Source organism: Festucalex cinctus, chromosome 11, assembly GCF_051991245.1.
Source record: "Festucalex cinctus isolate MCC-2025b chromosome 11, RoL_Fcin_1.0, whole genome shotgun sequence".
Lineage (NCBI taxonomy): Eukaryota > Metazoa > Chordata > Actinopteri > Syngnathiformes > Syngnathidae > Festucalex > Festucalex cinctus.
The window spans coordinates 13,071,796-13,086,878 of record NC_135421.1 but is presented as its reverse complement, the minus strand read 5'-3'; positions in this window follow the sequence as shown (position 1 = coordinate 13,086,878).

Below are 15,083 nucleotides of genomic sequence, written 5' to 3'. Positions count from 1 at the left end.
GGTCACTGAGCTGTGGAAATTGTCCAGCAGCACATAACCCTTCAAAGTAAAACGTCACACCTTTTTGTTCCCTTCAGACAAACGTCTTCCCGGATTCCCGCAGACGCGCTCCGTCAACTGGAATATTCGCCTCCATCCTGCGGTTCAGCACGTTCTGCGGATGTGACTGCTGAACGTCACCCTTGGCTCCAAAATGAAACATTGCACGGTTTGAAATGACATCCAAACAAATGAACACAAATTTGAAGAGCTCTCATTTCAAGCTCTCAGAGGACTTCTGAGGTCTCAACCAGTGAGGCTGCGTCACGGCCACCAAATTAAATATAGCATGAAAACAATATAGGAAATTCACATCTAACACGTGACTGCTATCCAAATCAAACCAACGAAAAGCTGCTTCCAACAGTCAGTTTTCTTTAGAAAAGTGCGAAAATGGAATTCTTCCCGTCCCTTTGATGGAATCTGGTTCACATCAAAGTGGGAAATGGAACACTTTTGTTTCTTTTTTTAATGGATGATTCACCAAGAAGATCAAAGACGATTTATTTTTGTATGTTTGTATGAAAAGAATGAAGCCAGGCCATTGGTTGAGGGCGGCTTCACTTGGGAGCTTTCAAACCACTTGGAACTTGAATCCTCTTGCTCATCTCTTGAAGTTTTACAAAACCGCCTAGTGGCCAGCTGTATAATCACAGGCATAATGTGCAATGCATTGAATTGATATTTTCACAATATTTTCCACATCATTTCTTGATAAATTATTGCAAATGTGTATAATAAAATATTGTGTATAAATTCTTCTCAAATGATTTTGTCATCTGGTATGGGAAGTGGTGAAATTATGTTTTTTGTCACTTTAGGAAATGGCTGAAGCAGGCATGAGGACAGTAAAAGTATTTGTGGGATAAGGTCGAGGGCGCCGAATATGCTTGTGCTGATTGTTGGATGATGATTTCCCTTGTCAGAGGAGATAATTGCTTTTATGGACACAACTTCTGTAGCCTATGAAAGCACTCTTTCATTTGGTAAAGAAGACGCCAGCGTGTGAAATAATGCAAGAGCCAGATTATATGAAATGTGAAGAGTATGAGTGTCAAAATGAATGCATTAATTTTGAGTAAATTAAAAGTTCCTTTAACGCCACTAATTTTTTTAACATGCGATTAATGACCACCCTTACTTGGAAAGTATGTACTGGGAGAATTCCAGTCACAACGCAGCAGCATGTCCACGTCAAAATTTAGCAGTAATAAATTTAATAAAAGTGCATATATTTGTGGAGACTGGGCGTTAAGAAAGTTAATTTTACGATTTTAAAATGTGCATAATTTCACACGTTACTTCATGTTAAAGATAGCTCTTAATATGAAAAGAAAAAATGCACTGAGCTGGCTGTCACCAATGTCTTACAAATGCAATTATGCCATCTAGTGGCAGGAAAATGACCTCAACACAAATCAATATCACACTCGTTTTTTACAGTACAGTACAGTACAGTACATTTATTTTTTAACTTTAACTAAATTGTATGAATTATTCTGAAATTACTATATTAGTGACTAAACAAACCAGCCATATTTCTATTAGTTTAAAATTTTTTCCACTTTTATGTTAACAAAAATATTAAACTTGGAAAAATATATATTTTATTGTACATTTTATTGTTCATTTAGAACAAATATAAAATTTGCCATTAATTGTGAGTGAACTATTGAAGTCATGCGATTAATTATGATGAAAATTTGTAATTTTTAAGATGGTAAAGAGACAAGTGGCTGAGAGGAGCTAAATTTGTGGACACAAGGGACTGGCCTGACAAGATCAAGTGGTAACAAGAAAAAAATAAAAATAAAAATAAAAAAATTAAAAAAATAAAAAAGAAAGAAAGAAAAATGGACACACATGACAAAAAAATAAATGAAACAAAACCAAATCTGATCAAATGAAGACAACAGAAACACACGTGATGATTGGTGTGCATGTGAGTGTGAATGGTTGACTGGCCGGCGACCAGTCCCGGGTGTCAGCTCAGCCACAACCCCTCTGAGGACAAGCCGTACTGTATAGATCATGGATGGAAAATGTGTCAAATGTCCCTTCCTCACTCTTCTTTCCCTTTGCCCGCTGGCTAAAATATGGCCACCTCCACTTGTAAAATCCCCTTCGTTTGGGAATTCGGACTGGTCGCCAAACCGCACAAACGAGTCGGTGATGTCACGGTGGCTGCGTCGGCTCGCCAATGCTTCTCAGATGCTCTTTTATTGCTTGTGTGAGGCCCCGGGAGAGCACTTTGTCCCGTGAGGAGGAGGCGCAACGTGTGTCTCGTGTTGCGTAAGAGCCTCGCACACAAGATTGGTTAGGCCGATTGCGCGCCAGCAGCCTCTGGACAAATATTCACACTTAACTTTCACACGTGAAAAGTGCCCACCTACCGCCATCATGCAACTCGTGACTGCAACACCTTGCAACACCAACTGTGAGGTTGTGCAATTTGGAATGAGACCAAAAGCTTAATTTTCACAGACAGGCACATCTTCATTTTCATGCCAGTTCTAGTCGACCATATTTGGGAATTTGTCGGGTTATGCTGTGCCTTTCTGAGCCTTCTGCCAGACCGAGTGCATTTTTTTCTCTTACAACAGATGCACCTGACAATTTGGTGACAGAAATTAAGACTACATTAGACATTAGACCAGATAAAAGCAAGTCTAAGTTGTGGCGCAAGTGTCTTATCAAGGTGTAGGCAGACAAATTCTGAACTCTGCGGACGTGGGCGGTGGATGTCACTGTATTTCATTCAGAAATATGACATTGGCGAAATTAATCCATTACTGGATTATTGTTATTATCATCTTTAATATACAGTATTTCGAAAAGCACCGACCTGACCGCGGTGGCATTGACGCACGAAGTGAAAGTGCCCACTTCACAGCGGACAACTTTGAATAATAATTCATAATAATAATAATAATAATTATTATTATTATTATTATGCATTTTATTTATAAAGTGCGTATCAAAAGAAGTTTTAAATGTATTTTGCACGTGCCGATTTCCTGTATGGACTCGAGGGATGTGCAGATCGATCCGACTAGTGATAGAATCGATTCTAAATTGAGTATCGCTATTGTATCAATGCTAAAGCGCTTGTATCGATCCTTTACATTCATTTAATTATTTTGGTTTCTCATGGGTCCTTCACATAATCCCTTTGTAGTGCAACCACAGAATCCAACAAGAAAGTTTAATTCGCAAAAAAAACAACAGCAAAAAACAGTACTTAATAGGACAAATAATTTAAAATACCATATTATTTCATTAACCTAAGAGTACTTGGTATTGGTATCGGGGATACCGGGATCGATCGATACCAAAATCTCAAGTATCGCACAGCTCTAATGGACTCCAGCAAGTCCACTTCTACAATGTAGATCACATGCCTCTCCTGTGCTGAAATTTCCAGGTAATGAGGGGAACTGCTTCCAAACAATCCGGTTCTGTTCACTCCCATAACGACTCATAAGCAAATTTCCACCCACACGTCTACAAAAATACCAAAAGATAGAAAACGCTAATCATGATTCAGTCTACAAAAATAGAGCCCGAAGGATGTGGAGAAATATGTCTTTAAAAGTTGCACAAAACCTCAGAATTCAAGCAAAATTTGTCAAAAATTTGTCCAAACCACATTGTTCAGACCAAATTCATTTGTTAAAAAACAATAGAGCAATTAATGCCACTGAATTTGGGGCAAACTTTTTGGGGAAAATAAGTCTTGCGCAAAACCCAACCAAATTGTTCTGCAACAATTATGCCTCTTATTTTGTTTTGAGCCCAAATCGTTGGAAAAATATGCCTTTAAAGTCTCTCAAAACCTCGCAGCTCTGAGCAAATTTTGTAGGGAGGGGAACATGCCTTAAAAGTTGCACAGCAACTCAGAGTTTCAATTAATCATTTTGTAAAAAGTATGGAACTCAACTTGAACCAAATATTCAGTTTATAATATTTGGTGCTGGTTGTTCTGTATGACTTTAAAATGACTTTTACAGCTAATCAAGCTTTTTTGTTGGCACCCCTGGAATAGACCAAAATGTGTTGAACATTATCCAAACCGCAAGCGTTCAGGTGCAGCCTGAAGATCGCTGGAGACGTTTTAACCGCCGGATATCACAGCAAGTACCCTTGGGAGTAAGAATTAGTGCACTGTGTTTGTTATTCCCGGAGCGAAAAGAAAACAGGCGGACTTCCATTCATGTTCGTCTGGGATTTAGCTTCATCCTCTGAGACCCCTGAACACGGTTCTTATTCCCAGCCTCTGTCAAGCAGACGATTATGCAACCGCGGCCAACCGCTCACATTGCAGAAGAAACCATTTTGGCCATGACATCACTCCATGAGCTTGTTGAGAAGGAATGGCCGCCAGAAGTGAGGGAGTACAACAATGTTGGTTTATCAGCGTTTGTTTTGTTTACCGTTCACGCTGACCCTCGTGCCGTTCCGTGCCGGGAGTTTGAGGAACATAACAACAATCACCAAGACACAGTACCAAAAGATCTCGCTGATGCTTGCTGACAAATCACCATCTGTTGTATTCCGCTGCCAAAGGAGCTGCTCCGAATCGAACCCTGATTGCACGGAGAAGACGAGGGCGCAGATGTCAGCCTCCCTGATAAAGACCAAACCGCGACGACCTCCTGGAGGGCGTCACGTGTCAGCACATTGGAGCATTTGTGTTTGATTGTATCACACCACACATTTTGAGAGAAATATGTTAAAGATGCTTTAGCGCAGGGGTGGCAAACTGCGGTCCTCGAGGGCCGGTGTCCTGCAGGTTTTGCAGATTTCCCTACTCGAAGTGCAGCTGATTCCAATTAACAGGCTCGTTATCAGGTTTCTGCAGAGCTTGCTGATGAGCTGATCATGAATCAGCTGTGTTGAAGAAGGGAAATATCCAAAACCAGCAGGACTGCGGCCCTCGAGGACCGGATCTCGCCACCCCTGCTTTAGGGGGTCAAATAACAACATGGAAAGAAATTGCAGTGATTTTTAATGTTATTAGTCATTTATTAGAAAACTTTTCAGGCAATGTTTTAATTAATCACATCTTTAACTACCATGCCGGTGACAATAAAGGTTAACCACTGTTTGCATTAAAGTTGCTTTATGTAACAATAGCCTTTTTATGTGACCATTTATGACTGAAACATCTTTGAATTAGTAGATTAACATCTTAGTTGTTCACAATGGCCAATAGTATCAGAATGGATTTGGGTTCAAATTTCTCACCCTCTCTCTGCGTATGCGACGTCATGTGTTCATTGCGTACGTGAAAAAGGGAGTGCGTAGTTTCCTTTTTCGGCCACAGGTGGCAGTAGCGATTCGAAATTCAATTTTCGGCTTTCAGCGACTTTAAAGTGTAAAAGCAACAATAACAATAACACGGATAGCAGAATTGACTACGATTTTAAAAAGTGCAAAACGAACACTACAAAACGTAAAGTAAAATGAGAAAGCAAAGAAACTAAAATAAAGTGATGTAAAGCAGGCATGTAATGGTAAGCGCAATATCGTGATATTAAAGCTGCCACAATATCGTTGTTGTCATGTTCACGATATTTAAATGCAACATATCTGTTAAAAAAAAGTCAGGTTGATTTCCATTTGTGCAGTTCTATCACCCTCTGGTGGCTATTTTTTTAGTGAAATTTAATTTTCATTATGGATGTTTTGGCCCTCCTATGTTTAAAATCTACACTAATTGACAGATGAAGGGGAACATAATATGCCTGTAAAGTAATATGCGGAGGAACTCAATGTGTGCGCGCATTAACAACATAACAACAACAACAATAATAATAATAATAATAATAATAATAATAATAATAATAATAATAATAATAATAATAATAATAATAATAATAATAATAATAATCATCATCATCATCATCATCATCATCATATCTCATTATTTTTGACAATATTGTGACCTTTTTTAAATATCGCCAACCTCCCCACAAGATCGTGATAATTATCAGATCGTGAGCTTCATATCATGATAATATCGTATCGTGACATTTGAATATCGTTACACCTCTAATGTAGGCCTACAATAACGTAAACTCAACCGCTAATGTTAGCTCAAATACGTCACATAATTTTCGATGTATATTCTTTTCTGTTCTAAGCTTCTTTCAACATCTCCTTTTGGCTTCGCCTTCTTTTGAAGAAGCCAAAAAAACAACAACTCAGGTTTATTCTTTGCTTACTCACATCAGCCGATCTGATAAAGGCGAAATCATAACAACCTCCTGCAGGGTGCAGTCACATGTACATATTTGTGCGTCTGCAGATGCTGATGGAGTTACGTTAGCAAATGTGGTTGTTCGCTTGATTCTCGGGAAGCACCAAGCCAAAGCAATCCAAAGACGCCATGTCGCCAGCACCCGATCTGATTGAACCCTCAACCAGAGTCATTGTTGCTTTAGCTGCGCCGTCTCGTCAAACGTCAGCACTTTCTACTCACTTCAGCTTTTAGCTGCTTACTCACGACGTTATTCTCCCGTGATTGCGCTCCGGTCAACTTTCATTTTGCGCCTACTTTTGGAAGAATCAAAGCCCCGTGACGTTTTTTTGGGGGGGGGGGGTTTCCAATGGCCTCCGTGGGAATTCCACTTGGAAGCAGCTCATTTTTGGATCAATGCTCCTGGGAGAGGTGGAAGATCCAAATTTTCAACAGTTTCTCGTTGGCCTGTTGCTGCAGACTACTTTGTAAATTAGTGGAAAATCACAGAAAAATGCAGACGATTCCGCTTACTCGACAAATAGGCGTCTGAACATCCCGAGATCGAAGCTGCTGTTTTGTTCATTTGGAATTATCGTGGAACTACGCAGACATCCATTTTTACAGCGCTTGTTGTCATTCGTGTCGCTGGTGAGCTGGCGTCCATCACAGCTGACTTTGGAGAAGTGAGAAACGCCCTGGATTGGTCGCCCATCAATCACAGGACATGCTGGAGACAAACACTCACATTCACACCAGTTAACAATTTGTAGTAGTAAGGATGAGTGCAATTTATTTATGATGACCCGACAGAAGGGTATCAGTCATGACATAAAGGAAAAGTGTGACGACAACCGTAGAACTCTGGGTGCAACACGCCATGTTTCTCGTTCTCAATTTGTTCTCATTTTTCTTGGACAGGTTGTGACTGGTGAATTTCCCTTTTAGGGGTCAATGAAGTGATCTGAATCTGAACTTGAAATGGATCAAAAGATATACTCTGTCCTGGTTGCTCAGGGTGTACCCCGCCTACTGCCCAAAGCCAGCTGGGATCGGCTCCAGCAACCCCTGTAAGAGGAGTAAGCGGTAAAGAAAATGGATGGATGGATGGATGGATGGATGGATGGATGGATGGATGGATGGATGGATGGATGGATGGATGGATGGATGGATGGATGGATAAAACTAGAGTAGACGAGACTAAAACCCTCATTAATAAACAACAACTAGGACTAAATCAATATGCATTTTCGTGACTAATAAAGACAAGACGAAAATGTCCTTCACTTAATAAAAAGTCGACTCTAATCAATGAACATTTTAGTTCATGAAAAAAAAATTAGATGAGAATTATATGATTTTGTAAAATCTTGTCTGCTAGTCTGTCACGTCTGTGACACTGTCATGTGACACACAGCACAAACCCGTGAGACAGAAAGGAAGTGGATTCATGTTGAAAGTTTAATAAAAAAATTAATTAATTAATAAAAAAAAACATAAATTATAGTTATGACTTAACATTAATCCAACGGCTATAACGTTCCAATAATAATGTTCATGTGACTAATGACCAATGCTGGCTAACTTGCTAACTCATAGTATGGAGCCATAGTAGCCACTGTAATTGTGTGTGTGAAATTGTTTTTCATCAAAAACATGAGAACATTTTATGTGAAATAGTTTTAGATCCGAAAAAGTTCAATATAATCTGCTGACAAAACAAATCTATATACAGGTGTTTTCTTAGACTAAAATAAATACTAAATGCTTGATTTATAGCTGACTAAAAATGGACTAAATAATAATGGGATGAGGTTGACTAACTAAGAGCCTGACTGAAATTGGACTGAGACTAAATTTAAAATTGGCGAACAAATTTAACACTATCTCATACTTGTTGAAAAAGACACATTGCATATCGTCATGAAAATGTAGCAAACTAAAATGTGCTATCCTGAGGCTGAGAATGAGCCGCACTCCAACCCTGAATGTAACACAAAGTGAACAAGTGTAAAATTTGGTGTACTAAAGTAAGACAAAATAACAGTTCATGTAAAATAAAGTCATGCAGCGTGAAGTAACTAATTATTACAAAGAAATCTAACTAAACATAACTTTAAATGTCGAAACATCATTAACTAACTAGACTTTGCGCAATTTCTGGAGAAATTGCGTGGGAATGCTGAAAGCTGAATGCTCATAGCTGAATATTAAGATGAATGCTTATGAAGTAAATTGAAAGATAAATTATGTGAAAATTACAGTTTTCATTGAAGTTGAAAGATAAAAGAATAAAAAGAACTGAGCAGTATCGCAGAGCTGGTAATGATGATCAGTGTTATGCATGGAAAGTGGGACTTAGAAAAAGTTCAATGTCAGTCCCATTGAAAATGAATGAAATGAAAATAGATATTTGACGTCAAATTGTGCGAGTACTGTAAGTAACGTGGAATCAGACGAAATATACCCCGGAGTGAGTGAATTTTTTTTAAGCAAGTTGAAATTTGAACGGTGTAAATCGGAAGTATTATGAGGGAGTTGTTTTTCAGCAAAAAAGTGAGGAGAATAAAAATCCGAATAACATATGTGGGATGCTTTTAGCATTCCCACAACAAAGTTAGCATGTATAAAGTTAGCTAACAAAGTTAGCCTATATGAGTAAGGTAAAGCAATGCAACATATTGAAAGGGATTAACGAAGATTCTTCAAGTAACCTGAGCATTTTTTTATGAGTTCTTCTTGACCATTAAAGATGTTTTGGATACCAATTTAAAAGATCATGAAGACAAATCCCAAAAGTTGTGTCCAAATAGCAAGGTTGCAGCAGGACAATCATAATTCAATGAATCTCCATTGACAGCACTGATGATTATTGGCAACGGTGTTGCAGTGGAGCCGAGTCAGTCCCCATCACGATTTGCCTTTTACGAGCCTTTGAAACCAAAAGGCACTTTGTCATCCGTTGGACCTTCAAGCGTTTCCCCTGCCGAATATGCTGGAAAGCTCCGACATCGCAGATATTTGTTTTACAGTCTCCGCTATGTTGAGTCATCCCAACGGCTCCGCGCATCTGCGTCGTATAAATCAAACTCGGCGCGACACAGAAAACCCCTCGACTTACTAGGCTACCGCTAAGAGATAAAAAGTATCATCAGCCCAAATCCATCATTTGGAATGGACAAATTCACACAAAGTGTAATCCGACGGGGGATGCACCTGCAAAAGCTTCGTGTTGTGTTTAAAGCGGGACTTGTTGGGAGCCACCTGACAAATGAATTGCGATGTTTTGCTCTCCACTAAACATCGGAGTGGTTGCCATAGTTGTTCAAAATCGTTCTCCGGGATCACTCTCTCGGTGGCTGCAAAGCGAGGCCATCTGCACTTGAGTTGTGGTCAGGTGACTTGTGAGAACATTTGTGGTGATCTTATTGTTGTTTTTCAACCGCAAACATCTGCTTGACATGCTGACGAGAGAAACCCAAACCCAAGTTCAGCATCTTGAAAGCAAGTCGAGGCAGAAAATGCTCAAAGGAGACAAAAAGAAATGCAGAGTTCTCATAAAAACGACGAGATCAATTTGCAATGATCGTCTAGGTTTGTCTTCAAAACGGAAATAATGGCAATTGAAATCATCTGTTCCACTTTCAAACTGATACAATTGAATCTAAACATGCAGGCATTTTTCAATCAAAAAGTAATAAAGCTGCTCACATAATGAAGCACTTCTCTCTGGTCATTTTCATGCTAATCTATTAGCAACATGCTATTTGTTTGCATCCGCTTGATACATTTCAGCTGTGTGTAATTGATTGATTTAATGAATTTTCTTGCTCATGTGGCACAAAGCAGAATATTTTTCCCATTTCTAAAGTAAGAATTAGAAATTCATAATGGTCACGACTTAAAATAAGTTAACTACTGTGTAAATCCAATTCAATGAGCAAATGGTAATGATTGAAAAATTACACCAGTCATCTAGATTGGAAAGACTTTTTCCTTTCTTTTTTTTTCCTTTTTTTTTTTTTTTTAAATAATGTTAAGTGAATTCTAGAAAGTAACAAGTTTTGCATTCGCTTTAAAAAAAATCCAGTTTTTCTGAGTATTTTTTTTAATCTTTTTCTGTTCTATATACAGTGTACATATATATATATATATATATATATATATATATATATATATATATATATATATATATATATATATATATATATTATTTATTTTTCTGTCATTAAAAGAATATACATATATTCTGAAAAACAGGAAATAAAATTATTCCAGAAAACAGCAAAATAAATTATTCTGAAGGACTGGGGGAAAATATTCCATAAAACACACAAAAAAATTAAAACTGAAAAAATATTCTAAAACTTAATTAATTAATTAATTTATTTATTTATTTATTTATTTATTTATTTATTTATTTATTAATTAACAAACATTTGTGAAACAAATGTGAAAAAAAATATTCCAAAAACAAAGCCCTAAAATTACTTGGAAAAAAAAACTGAGATTTTGTTTCAAATGAATGCATTTCGCTGTCTGTCTTTATTTTGTTTTTATATAAAAATAAACATGTAACCTATTTAAAAAAAAAAAACAAGCAACTTATTTATTTTAAGTCAAATCTAAAAACAATTATTATTTTTTTAATGAAAAAAAAACAAGTATTTAAATAAAAAAAAGGCTATTTTATTTCAAAAGTAAACTTTATTCTTCAACATTACTGTTAAAAATACTTCCAATAAAGTATTGGCAAAACGGGCTGCAATTTTTATCTGAGGCATCTGCTGAATGCAACGATTTAAGATACTTGTATGAGTTACTTTTAAAATCAACCAATTAGTAAAGTAATTTACTTTTAAATCAAGTAACCATGCAGTAAAGCAGTGTTTCTCAATTCCGGGTCCTCAGGCACGCTAGCCAGTCTGTTTTCCATGTCTCCCAATTGCAACGCAGGTGAGGCTCGTTATCAGGTTATCCAGAGCTGGCTGATTAGCTGTCATTGGAATCAGCTGCATTGGGAATTGGGAGACATGGAAAACCAGTAAAGTAACAAAGTTATTTTTGGTATTGTGGAGATGCAACTAAATATTGACACTACCATAATTCCCACCAATGATAATTGTGTACACTTAGATATAAGCTAGTGTATCAAGGACTAATCAGTGTCTTCACGCATCCTTGTGTGTATTTTTCATCTACAGTACACGCTCATAAATCATGCTGGTTTTATGATACATAACTTAATAAGAGCGTGCAAAAGGATGCTAGGCAGAGAGCGTCTGCCTGCGGGCTCATTGAGACGTCCACCGTATCCCCTGCAGGCTATCATTACTGTCAAGTGAAGCGCGACCGCAAAGCCAAGCCATCCCCGACCGATTCGTTATGATGGCGCATATTTTATTTCGCCCCGGTTGCCACGGATACCGGCTCTCGCGTTTCAAACACGAGTGCCCTTTAAACTCTTGTCGATGGCGAATTCTAAATGCGTGGCGGGAGATTGATGAGGCCTTCAGTCGAGTTGATGCATGGGCCTCTCTTGCGGTCTCATTTTCCTCAGCCGCCACCGGAGTGCCAGGAGGATTTTGAAGAGTTAGCTCATCCAGTAAACAAACAGAAATAACAGCCCTCGTAAATGCTGATCATGCACATTTGAAGTGAACTTTTGCTTCACCTACAAGGGCTCATCAGTACAATATGGAGGAGTCCCTCAGGACACTTTTTATTTGGACGCGTCCAAGGCCTCGCTTAATTGTGGACGCCTTTACGCTCTTTCTGCGTTTCATCACAACTTTCCGTACCTTTGCGGCAGAGCAGCTCGGAGCAGCTTGTTGAAATCACTTCCTAGCATCTTGAGTCTCTTCATGACCTTGTTGTTGTTTGAGTATCGGAGCAAGTACCCGATATCTTATCACGATTATTTCTTTCCAACCGGTGAACTTTTGACTACCGCTAATCAGCGCAGATCCGGATAAAGGTGCGGATTACAACTTTGCCGATGGTGTGGGATTGATGGTTGATTAATCGCAATGAGACACAACTGAGTCAAAACGACAAAGCTGCAACCAGCAGAGGTGCTGTTGATTCACTCTCCTACTAGCATGTAAACAGGAACAGAACAATTTAGGGAGAAATTCTACAATGTATTGTCTATCCTCATTAAAGTTGTGCCTTACAACTCAAATAGGCCTACACCAAAGATCATACTATTTGGAAATCGAACATGGCAAACTCTATGGACAACTTCCGGGTCCTATGCCCTCATATGGTGATTGCGTCACCCGGAACAAATGGGCTACGTTTTTTTGTTTTTTTTTGGTAATCGCTTACTCACACAAGCTCACATTACGTAAGCCACACATGGTCTCCCAGGCAGAGAAGTGAACCCACGCCAACCGGGACCGAAGGTAAGTGATGGTTCCACTCCTCCACCTGGAGCCCGCAATGGACTACGTATCTTTTTAGGTTATGCTTTTCTCGTGTGCGCGTGCGCGTGCGCGAAGGGTAGTCCGTGCTGGTTCAGCACCGCCATCTAGCGGTCGTTCGGGACTCATAGAACCGTAAGTACATTCTGTCATTAACCATCCATCCATCCATTTTCTTGACCGCTTATTCCTCACAAGGGTCGCGGGGGGTGCTGGCGCCTATCTCAGCTGGCCCTGGGCAGTAGGCGGGGGACACCCTGGACTGGTTGCCAGCCAATCGCAGGGCACACAGAGACGAACAACCATCCACACTCACAAGCACACTTAGGGACAATTCGGAGCGCCCAATTAACCTGCCATGCATGTCTTTGGAATGTGGGAGGAGACCGGAGTACCCGGAGAAGACCCACGCGGGCACGGGGAGAACATGCAAACGCCACCCAGGAAGGCCGGAGCCTGGACTCGAACCCGAGTCCTCAGAACTGGGAGGCGGACGTGCTAACCACTCGGTCACTGTGCCGCCCCTGTCATTAACCACTGATACTTTAAAAATTACATGAATGAATGAATGAATGGATGAATGAATGAATGAATGAATAAATAAATAAATACATAAATAAATGGGTTTTTTTTTCCATTTGTTTGTTTTTTAAACTAGGTTAGATACCATCATCCTTTTTCGTTAAAATTAAGGATGTTCAAAATAGGTTTTCTTTTATTTATAAAGAGGTTAACATATTTTTATATGTGTGGCCATTAAAATTGATCAGATTTAGTCCTTTAGCAATCAATTTTCCTCATTGTAATAACGTCACAGAGCTTATTTTTAAACTGTTACCATAAACATTAGAAGTTTAAGTGTAAAAATTACTAAAGTGTTGGAATAATTGTAATAAGGCTAAAAAAAGATGCACTTGTCGTTTCTTGTTTCACGCATTTCGTATTACTTACGTTGACTTGCATGACTGTAAAAATGCTGATCAGTGATCAATATCTGATTTGTTTGAATTTGCAACCAAACGAAGGAAATGGAACGCCAAGATGAAACAAAAATGAACTATATAACCCGGGCAATGTTAAAGTAATGATCATAGAAATCTAAAACAGTACAACTAAAAACTGATAGGCTTTTTGCATTCATTGTTAGTTAAGAGTGGCTAAGAGTGCAGTAGCAACACTTATTTTACTTTAAAAACGTTTTACAATGGTGATACTATTTCTTATGGATTGTGTTCTACTCGTACCTTAGTGGATTCACTGTAATTGTCTTCCAAGCAAACACAGATACATTCTTGTCAGTTGTCTATAATGTACACCAGACCAGGGATGTCTAAACCTTTTCCACTCAGGGCCACAAACAGAAAAATGGAAGAAAGTAGGGTCCCACTTCCACTTTTGTTTATATGAAGTGAGCTAAAGCTAATTTAATATCCTGTATGTCAACATGCTAAGCAGCAAAACAGTGCAAACAAGTCTCAGCTTTGTGTTATTGATGTCTAAGCAAAAATGTTATTGTGATATCAAAATCTTTTTATTTAAAAATAGCATACATTCAACTTAAAACAAATAGTTAACTACCTTGAACGTTTTTTTTAATGAAACATATATGACCATTAGAACAAAAATCAAATAAAATTGATACCTCATAATATTCAACTTTTGTTTCATTTTTATTATACTTTATAATATTCTGATACATTTTAACATTTTAACTTGTTCTCATAACGTTTTGATGGAGACGGTGTTTCAATGTTATTGTTAGAATATGCAACAAATGGGCCAGTTTAAAAAAAAATAACACGCAAAGAACCATGAGACGTAATGGCGACCCCTGTAGACACAATAAGGGTATTACATTTCTAAACTCAAAGATGCTATTCATTTGTCATTTTCCACACTATTTTTATTCGCAGTCTTTTTCTGCCTGCTGCTTTTCATCCAGCATCAACATTTTATGCTGTCCCGCTCCGTTGCCACCAGCCACGGATCCAGGATATTTTCTTCCCTGGGGTTAAAGGGGTGCTTGATCGATAAAAAGGGGTCCGACAAAAATAATTTATAAGTATACATTTTATAATATCAAAGAGATTTTGGAGTGGCGTAACTGGGTCTACACTAATTTCTGATGTGGTTTAGCTCCCCCAAGCCCCAGTGTAGCACCATCCCTGGTCGCCACATTTATTTTGAAGAAAATAAAAAAGAAAAACCAGTTGACAGGCCAGCATCTTAGGTCTTCCCCTTCCCCTTCCCCCCCCCCTGTGCGCTGACGCTATCGCTGAGTTCACCAAAGTAAACAAAACAAATGCGAGCATCTGCGTCCATTTGTTTGTCCCTTCCAACGTCAACACACGCACACACCCGCCCGCTTGCACCACATT